The sequence below is a fragment of the Condylura cristata genome, unplaced genomic scaffold, assembly GCF_000260355.1.
Source record: "Condylura cristata isolate star-nosed mole 26May11 unplaced genomic scaffold, ConCri1.0 scaffold00012, whole genome shotgun sequence".
Classification (NCBI taxonomy): Eukaryota; Metazoa; Chordata; class Mammalia; order Eulipotyphla; family Talpidae; genus Condylura; species Condylura cristata.
In genome coordinates, this window is record NW_004567113.1 from 32,294,904 (window position 1) to 32,304,499 (window position 9,596).

Consider the following 9,596-nt stretch of genomic DNA (forward strand, 5'->3'; position numbering starts at 1 on the left):
GCTGTGCTTTTTAACCCGCTGCGCCACCAGGGAGGGTCTAATCAGGTATATTTTTAAGTGCTCTAAGTCTAGACTAGAATTCAATATGGCGAAGTCTAGTGGAAAGAAGAAAAATAAGTGGAAAGAAGAAAAATAGAACTTTTTAACAAAATTTTAAATTTTTTCTGTAAATCTCACTATGGCATGATTTTCCTGTATATATTGGAACTGGGGTACAGAATGGGGAATGGCACTTTTCTCCAGGTTGAAATTAAGTTGGATTTGCTCAAATAAATGTGTGCCCAGTAGGATTTGAAGAGAATGAGAAAGAACATGGCATGAAAAGAACAAAGAAATTTGGCCTTGTGTAAAAGCCAGTATGTAGAGCTCTAGTTACAAAAAGTCAAGTTAAGTGGGCGTCCAGGATATGAAAATGGAAATGATGATGTGATGATAATCAAACATCTATAGAGCTTGGAGAAGTTTATTTCTCCAAACTTCAACTCACCCAAAAATTAACATTTTTTAGTGCAATTCATAAAATAGGCACTACGCTTATAGTACTTTACTTGTAAGTTATTTCCCCTAACTTCACGGCAATTAATGTTATTTCCAACTTACAGATAAAGTAACAGAGGTTTAGAGAGCTTCAGTAACCTGCCACCTAGCTAATCAGTAATAGTGCCCCTAAGTAGCCAAAATGCCTCAATGCCTGTGTGATAATATTCCCATGCTGAGCTTCAGTTTTCTCTTTTTTTTAATCAGGTTAATATATGCCCTATATATTAGAGATATACTGATAAGACACAACAATATGGTTATGAATGTTCTTTTAAAAATTAGAGTGTCATCCCTCCCTGGTGGCCCAATGGGTTAGGATGTAGCACCGCAAGCTAGCTGCTTCAGCGCAAGTTAGATCCCTGCTCCAGCGGTGACCCACATGACACAGCAGAACTCTCTTGTCTCACCCACTGCTCCCCACTGTCTCTGGTGAATCCTCTCACTACCCCTACACCTCTGGCCTACACCCCAGTTCTGAATGTATAAATAAATAAATCGTTAAAAAAAAATTAGAATGCCTACAAATGGCCAACAGGTATTTGAAAACATGCCCAGAATCACTTAAAATCAAGGAAGTGTAAATCAAAATCACAATGAGATACCATTTCACACCAGTGTGAATGCACTTATTTAAAAACGTCAACAACAAATGCTGGCTAAAATGTAGTGAAGAAGGACTGCTTTTACAATGCTGGTGAAAATACAAACTGATCCAGCCACTAAAGAAAGCTGTGTGGAGTTTCCTTAAATTACTAAAAATAAAGCTGCCCTATGAACCAGCAATTCCACTCCTAGGAATCTACCCAAAAGACACATAACCCTTAATTCAAAAGGAAATCAGCATTCCTATGTTTATTACAGCACTGTTTACAATAGCTAAGATATGGAGACAATCTAAATGCCCAAAAACAGATGATGATTATGAATGTAGTATATTACACACAATGGAATACTATCCAGCAATCAAAAAAGATAATCTCATGCCATTTGTAGCAAAATGGATGAAGCTGGAGGGGTTTATGCTCAGTGAATTAAGTCAGAAGGAAAAAGAAAATCATCAGATGGTTTCACTTATAGGGGAACCAAAAAAGGAAACAGTGGGAAAAAAATGACAAAATTAGCAGGCAATTTCAGCAGGGGAGGGGAACAGAGTGAGATTAAATGGGAGCAGGTAGAGCACAAGAGACTATGGTGGTGGTTCACAAGTGACTTGGTGGTATGAATTTTATGGAGACTACACCTGAGAAGAGAAAGCAAAATGTACAAAAATGAATAACGATGTAAACTATATATAGAAACTTAAAAATACAGTGCCTTTTCCTAGCTAGAGGGCCTCTTTCTAGAGTAGAACACCTACCTACCCAGGCTACCTTTATAGGTAAATATTATGAAAAATATGAGTCAGATTATTTCCAGGTTATATTCTTGTTACCTAATTTATTCTTTTCACCTTATTTCAACAGCTATTTATTTCATAGTATATTGTTAATGAGATTATTTATTCAGCGTATCAAATGAGACTCTGGTATATTAGTGAAAGAAAGTCTCTTTCACCTATTAGAATTAACCCTTTAACCTTAGATGCCTGCATTATTAGGAAAAGGTTTTACATGTTAAGCTTTAATTTCCATAAGAATGGACAATTTTACATATATAATAACATACATAGGAGAGTATTGTAAATATCCACTAGCCAGACACTGCTAGGATATTAAAAGTGTTTTCTAATACCTGTGTGTGGTCAGGTCCTAATCATTAATTAATAGAAAAGGCACAACCACCCTTCCTCAAACCTGTAGTGACTGGTAAGCTGAAAAGATAGTATTATTTGCCATCTATCTTGCATTACTATACTTTTTCTTTTATCAGCCTCCTTTCCCCTTGCCTATTGTTAAACCCAAGCAAGTAATCTGTATTTATTCACTACAGGTTAGTTCATAGAATTGATAGGCCTCTGTCATGTGGGCTTAAAATGCATACTCAGTTGACTTCCATTTTTCATCAGCCATTGTTGGTGCTGTAATATATCTCCTAAAATAAAGTCAAAAGATGTCACTTTCTAGAACCAAATCTGCACCAGGCATTGTAGCTCTGAGAGCACTTTTGCCTTTTTTTTTTTTTTAAAGATTTATTTAATTGTTCATACAGAACTGGGGTACAGGCTAGAGGCTCAGGGGCGGCGAGAGGCTTCACCAGAGACAGAGTGGGGAACAGAACAGGCAGATCGATGAAGTACACTGCTGAGAGGAGCAGTGGGCGGGCCTGGAGAGGTCTGCCACGCCTTGTGGTCACCTCCGGGGCAGGCGGGAATCGAACTCATGCGGTAGTGGCTTTAGCTTCTCAGTGTTGTGCTTTAACCCGCTGCGCCACCAGGGAGGGTCCGCCTTTTTTTTTTTTTTAAGATTTATTTATTTATTCATACAAAACTGGGGTACAGACCAGAGATGCGGAGGGTGAGAGGATTCACCAGGGACAGAGCGGGGAGCAGAACAGGCAGATCAACGAAGCACGACGAAGTAAACTGCTGAGGGGAGCTGCGGGCGGATCAAGAGAGGTCTGCCACGCCACGTGGACCTTCTCCGGGGCAGGCGGGATTGAACTCATTTGGAAGTGGCGTAAGCTTCTTAGTGCAGTGCTTTAACCTGCTGTGCCACCAGGAAGGGCCCACATTTGCCTTTTTCTTGAAGCAGAACCTGGGCTTTCTGGAAGCAAATGTCTTGGACTAAAACTCTATTGGCTGTACAACTTAAGACAAATTACATTACTGTATCTTCATTTTCCCATCTAAAAAACAGAGAAAATAATAGGACCTACTTGTATAGTTGAATTAAATGAATGGATAAGTATAAATAAAGCATGTAAAAGTACATAGTTCAATAAATGTTAGCTGTAGTATTACTCATCAGTCATTTTTAATATCCTCACTTCTAGCTTCTCATCCCAAATCTTTCCTTACTTCTAGCTTTTGACTATACTTTATTAACTTGAACTTCTTTCCCTTTCATCCGGAGTTTGCAGTGAACATTGCATTAATATACAAAGGGTCTACATAACAAGTGTGAAACTAGCCCTGTATGAAACTGAAATCTGAGAATTTACACAATTTACACAGTAAAGAAAAAAAATCAATGCCAGGATGCTCAGACTCTTTTAAAATGCCCTTAATGACAACTGATTATACTGAAAGTTCAAATAAATATAGGAATTTCCTGTGAATATAAAGAAAGGCTATCATACAAAAAAGTCATAAATGAAAGGGAATTCTCTGTGAATAGAGACACATTTGTGTTCCCATAATGAATGAGTTCCCATTCTCGTACTATGAAATGATTTATGTATCTCTGAGAACCACAATGACTGGAATAACAGTTAGTTAATCTGTTATGCCAGAGGCAAAAGCAAAAATATCTTTAAGTATTACCTTTGGGCCAGCTTGGATGAAGACTCAAAACCCTACCACTTAAACCCTTGAGCAGGAATTAAATTTGTCTGGGCCTCAGTCCCTCCCTCTATAAAAATGGGTTAATCCCTTCAAGGGATACATAATGGCTAAATAAGATAAAATATGTAAAAGCACTGTGGAAGTAGGGAGGTAAGCAGGAATGCCAGTATGAGCACCAATTATGTGATGTTTTTGTGTTTCGCTGTCAACTTCATGCAATCTTGTGAGGTGCAGTTGGCTAATTTTTATATTGGGAATATTTCAAGTGAAAAGTATGCCTTTTTAAATTATCTAGAAAATCCTAGTGTCTTATCTAGAAAATCCTACTTTCTTTTCTATGGAGCAACCATCTAGAGCTCTCAAAACTAAGAACTTTCATATTATACTGAGATTTGACAAGTGTTTCCATTTCACTTAGCAGTGCATTTTCTTAGTCCCTCTTACATAGAGAAAATTTCATCTATTTTTAAAGCTATTTCTAACTTTCAAGATTTCTTAATGTATAACTTGTAAGGTTGCATCAGTAATCCCTTCCCCCCTTTTTTATGACTAATCTTTTCCTCTAGCAGATCAATAGGATGCTTTAACAGACACTTTTCTTTTTTACCAGGGCTTTCTATTTTATGGAAATCACACCTGCCTAAGGATTTAATGGAGTATTTGAATAAAAATGTATTCATTCATTACCACATGTTCTTCTCTGAATTGGATATTTTCACCTTAATCGCATTGAGCTAATCAAGTCCTAATGAGGTTGCATTAAATTCTATCTCAGAAGGTGTAATTTTCCAATTGAATCTAAACAATTGCATGACCTTTATAGTGACTTTCATAAATATAGCATTGCTTCACTTACTCCAGTTAGGGGATAGACGAAAGAATAACCATTTCCCTTGGACAATGGCTTCTGTGTGTTGTCAGGCTCTTCATTTCTCCTCGCCTTTTCTAGGCTTTTTCCATGAATACAATGTCTTTTTAACATCCCTCTCAGGGCAGCACAGAAGGCCCCATCCATCTCAAGACGTCTTGCCTGCACAGCAGCCGAGCATCTCATTATGGCAAAGTGAGGCATTCTGGGAAAGTGGATGGAGACTGCGGAAGGCAGTAAGAAATGGGGGAGGGAAGAGGAGGGCCGGAGCTGTGGAAAATATATGCTCACTTCCTTGGTGGTGATAATATGTTGTGGAAGTAAAAACCTCCTGATTTAGAAAGGAAGAAATTGTAGGAGGTCAAAAGCCTGTGACTAAATAGATTCCAGCCCCTACCGCCTGGTGACACCTACCTCAGCTACCACACACATCCAACACTCACACCTTACCCCCCAGTTGAAGCTACCACAGGATTCACTTTGGTGAGAGGAAAGCAGTAGATCCCAGCACTGGGAGAAGAAAAAAAAAAGCTATGGTTCCAAAATAGAAACAGGAAAGAATTGGACACACACACACACACACACACACACACAAATCACTGACTCACCAAATTGAAATATTTTCTTTCAAGTAAACTGAAAGCTTATACATTACTTTGTGGCATGACTTTAGCCAAAATAGTTTAAAGCATGGGCCCTCAACATTTCCATAGACTTTGAGTCACTGAGTCATCATCATTTCAGTCACCGAATGATGACTTTCCCTCAAAGGCCTGAAACCTACCCACCTTACTCCTTCACCCCCTAAATTAACAATTCTAGATTAGTCATTCCTTTTGAGTTTACAATCCAGGATTTTGAGTTTTAAATTCCAGGCACTCTAGGGAGTAATCAGTGGCAATCAGTTATTTTCTTACTGGGAGATTAGTTCCCTTTTGTGGTCCTCCTGAGTCTGACCGACATCTGAGCCTGCATTCAGACAATGGGAACTTTGTTAGGAAACCATGGTTCCGGCTGTAGGGCAGTGGGGAAGCAGGGAAGACTCCATTGGATCATGGATGCTTTTTCAGCCTGTGTAGGGGTATTGGACATAGAACATTTCAGGGTGGGAGTTTTGCTCACCCCCAGATCCAGACTGGGTTGCTGTCAAAACTGCTATTTCTTAGCCATACAGACTCTGCGTCCTAGCCTGCTTTCTCCTTTCTCTCTCATTGTTTCATCCCCTTAGTCCCTGGCCCAAGTCCTGATCAGCCCTCATGACACTCCAAGCCTCCCAGTCACCCTGCCAGCATCTGGTAGTTCACCCTGAAAGCCCTACCTTGAGGTCATAACTGCTTCCCTTTTATTCTTCACCTCTCCATCTCATCATTTGTTTCTGGCTTCAATGCTCTATAGCCAGCACCTCAGTCTGTTCTAAGCCTCCATTCAAGTATTATATCATTTAGCTTTGGGAATACAAATATTGGCAATCACTTAACTACCATTCAGTTGGGACCAGTTACTGTTCCAATGCTAGAATTCGTTCATTTAGTCCTCCCAACAATCTCAAGACTGTATCAACCCATTTTAAGGCTGCAGATAGATAAAGTAAGCTAGCCAGTGGCAGAATTACACCCAGGCTTCAGATCTGTAGTTCGAATCACTAAGCTACATTGCTTCTTCATATAGCATTTTACAGAGGGCTGCTTGCCCCTGCCTCATCCCCATCAGACACCCCAAGTCTTTTTAGTGATGTTATACTGGGTTTTTCAGCGCCACTAGGCAGTCACATCAGGTACACTTCTAGGAGACCAAGGGAACAGGGCTGTGTCTTTCCTCTCTGCTCATGATTAGCGGCACCATGCAACTGTCTCCCCAATCACCGGCTGTGGAAATTTATGTTTTCACGTGTGAAACATACTGGCAGAACCAGCACGGACTACATGTGGGATGTTTAGTTGGGCCCTAAGTAGCAGAGTGTTGGGCATTAAAGGACCTCACTGTGCATGGGTCAGAACTGGCCACTGGACCCTCTCCCTCTACTCTCCTCCCTGTGGCTGTCTCTGCTCTTTCTAGTGCCCAGGGCTCCTCCACGGTAGCATCTGGTGAATGGGCCTCTGCACAGACTGTTCCCATTTTCAACCTGAGGGCCATTCTTAGTGAGTGAAGTCCAACTTCACTAAGACTGAGGGTGATTGAAATGAATGTAAACATCCTTGAGGAAAATCACCAAGTTGCCTGAATATTCGGAGGGAACAGACAGGTGCCAAGATGTTATTTTACTTAACGATCTGGCAGGGCCAGGGCCAGTTGTGTGTAGAGAAGCTTTCTGCCATTTTAGTGTCATGAAATGGAGATAATTCTATCTTCCCTGGGTTAACTTTCCCGCTGTTAGAGAAAAACTCCCTTCCATACTCATCCAGCACATAGGCAAAGCACAGACCCCAAGGTTACCAGCGTCATTCATACACCGCAGAGACACACGTCCTCTGGTGCTTTTGGATGATCACAACTCACTTGTCCAATGTCGCATTCCCTCAGATCCTTGTGAAAGACCAACTTGCTGTTCTGGGATATACTTTCAAGGGGAAACATGGAGGAGTTAACATGGTACCACCAGCAAAGATATTTGCCTTGAAAGACCCACCAAATGGCTCAACACCAATATCTAACATCCATGCCCTGCCAGCCTGCCACACCGAACATGCTCCCCACCTTCTGGACATCAAACTCACCTCCATTAAGCCTTCCTTGACTGAAGCCGCCCAAGGTCATGTCTTTTTCCACTTAACACCCACAGCACTAGAACAGAATTTGGCAGGAGGAAACAGAACCAGAACAAAAGGGAATAGAACGTTGGGCTGAACAATCTCAGAGGTGAGCTCAGCACATTCCCTCTTTCACAGGTGAGGAAATGGAGACCCAGAAGTGGCCAGTCTACCGCAAGTCAATGACTGTTGAAGATTATCTGGAATTACGTTTTCTGGCCAGCCCTCCCTCATTTGCTAGGATGGCTCCCTCTTCATTTGGGATCAAATTTGATCAGACCATTCATCAAACAAAACTTTGATGGGATTGCCAGTGTTTTTGCCTCTTTCAGTAACTATGTGATCTCAGCTGGGCCAATTAGCATTCATCCATGGAATTTAAATATTAGAGTCAGAAGTAAGAAGGAACAGTTTTGTCTGTTGATTGATAAGCTGCCAACAACCATGTCTCCCAACTCATAGAAAAAGCCTGTCCAAGAGAAATAAATAAACACACATTTGCCTGCTCATTCATTTATTCATGAAACAACCATTATTTATCAAGAGCTCTTGATGTGCCAGACCACTGGGCTGGAGGAATAACACGCTGAGAAAAAAAAACAAATCCAATTGCTGTCCTCATGGGGCTTATGAGACATTCTTTAAGTAAGTGAGCAAGAAGAGTAAAGCTGCTCTTTACTAGTAGTGAGAAGAAAAGATACAGCCTTTGAAAGCTTCCAGTAGGGAAACCTGGCCCAGCCGCTGTGTCCAGTCACATGATTTGTGCACCTATTTTCTATCTTTGATGAATTTTTCCAAATTATTCCCAGGAATATGCAAAATCTCTCACCTGCTGCTAATACTATTTCTTGTCTTCCCATACTCTTTACTCTTTTTCAATGTTTTCTCTGTCTTGTCAATAAGACTTTGGGCAGGAGGCAAGTAGAAAGGTATTTAATCTGTCATCTCAATTCAATTGCAGGAGTATGATTTCAATCCCAGGAATGACTTCTAACAGTGACCTTGAGAAACCCTTGATGCCAAAAAGGACTCTGACCCAGAACCCAGAAGATCCAGATGCTTATCGTTAGGTCTGTGCGTCACTGGCTATATGGTTTCTGTCAACTCATTTGTCTCCCCAGTTTCCTCTGTTCTCATCTGAAGAAATGAGAGGGTTGGCAGTCCTCAATCTGGAGTCACAACAGCCTGCCAGACATAATAATGGCTTGAGCATGATGGAAATGGAATTCTCTTGTATACACACATCAGCAGTCCAAGGTTGCCAAGATAAAGCCAGCATCTTCCGGGACTTGGGCTCCACTTGGTCTTTTCCTCTGTCCCCCTCAGCACATGCTTTCCCCATCCCACACAAGATGGTTGCTTTTGCTCTCACTTCATCATTTCAGTCACAAAAAGGAGACAAGAGCCTGGCCATCTTCTATGGAAGTAAACTACATGACTTCCTCTTAAACCCTATTGTCAAACACTTAGTCCCATCATCATTCCTAGAGATTGAGAGATGTGACCTTTTTTTCTGGGTAGTCATGTGCCCAGCTAAAATATAGGGGTCATTAGAGGAAAAGAAATACCAGGAGACACCTAGCAGGCTCTGTCACAAAGGTATGTCTCAACTGTGATTGTATCACCAGAAAATCTACTACTAATAATGTGCTTATGCTCAAGATGACTAAGGAGATGTAAAAAATAAAAAGCTTAACTGGAGTCAGTCGTCCCTGTGTTAACATTTATTCTCACCCTCTTCTACATTGATAAGCTTGAGAGCTGGTAACACATTCTAAGATTTATAAGCTCCTTTAGCTCTTTTAAAAGTCCTATGATATAGAAGTGCCTCACTTTATTCTCATTTTCCAGAGTGATTAAGAAGCTTGCTAACCTCACCCAGAAAGTAAGGAAGGGAAAAGGCAAAATGACCTTCCCATGCCAGGGTAACTAGTAATGCAGAAAGAAAGAAAAGCAGAGAATTTGCAGTTCTTGAGGCAGTAGGTTTCTACCACAGCAT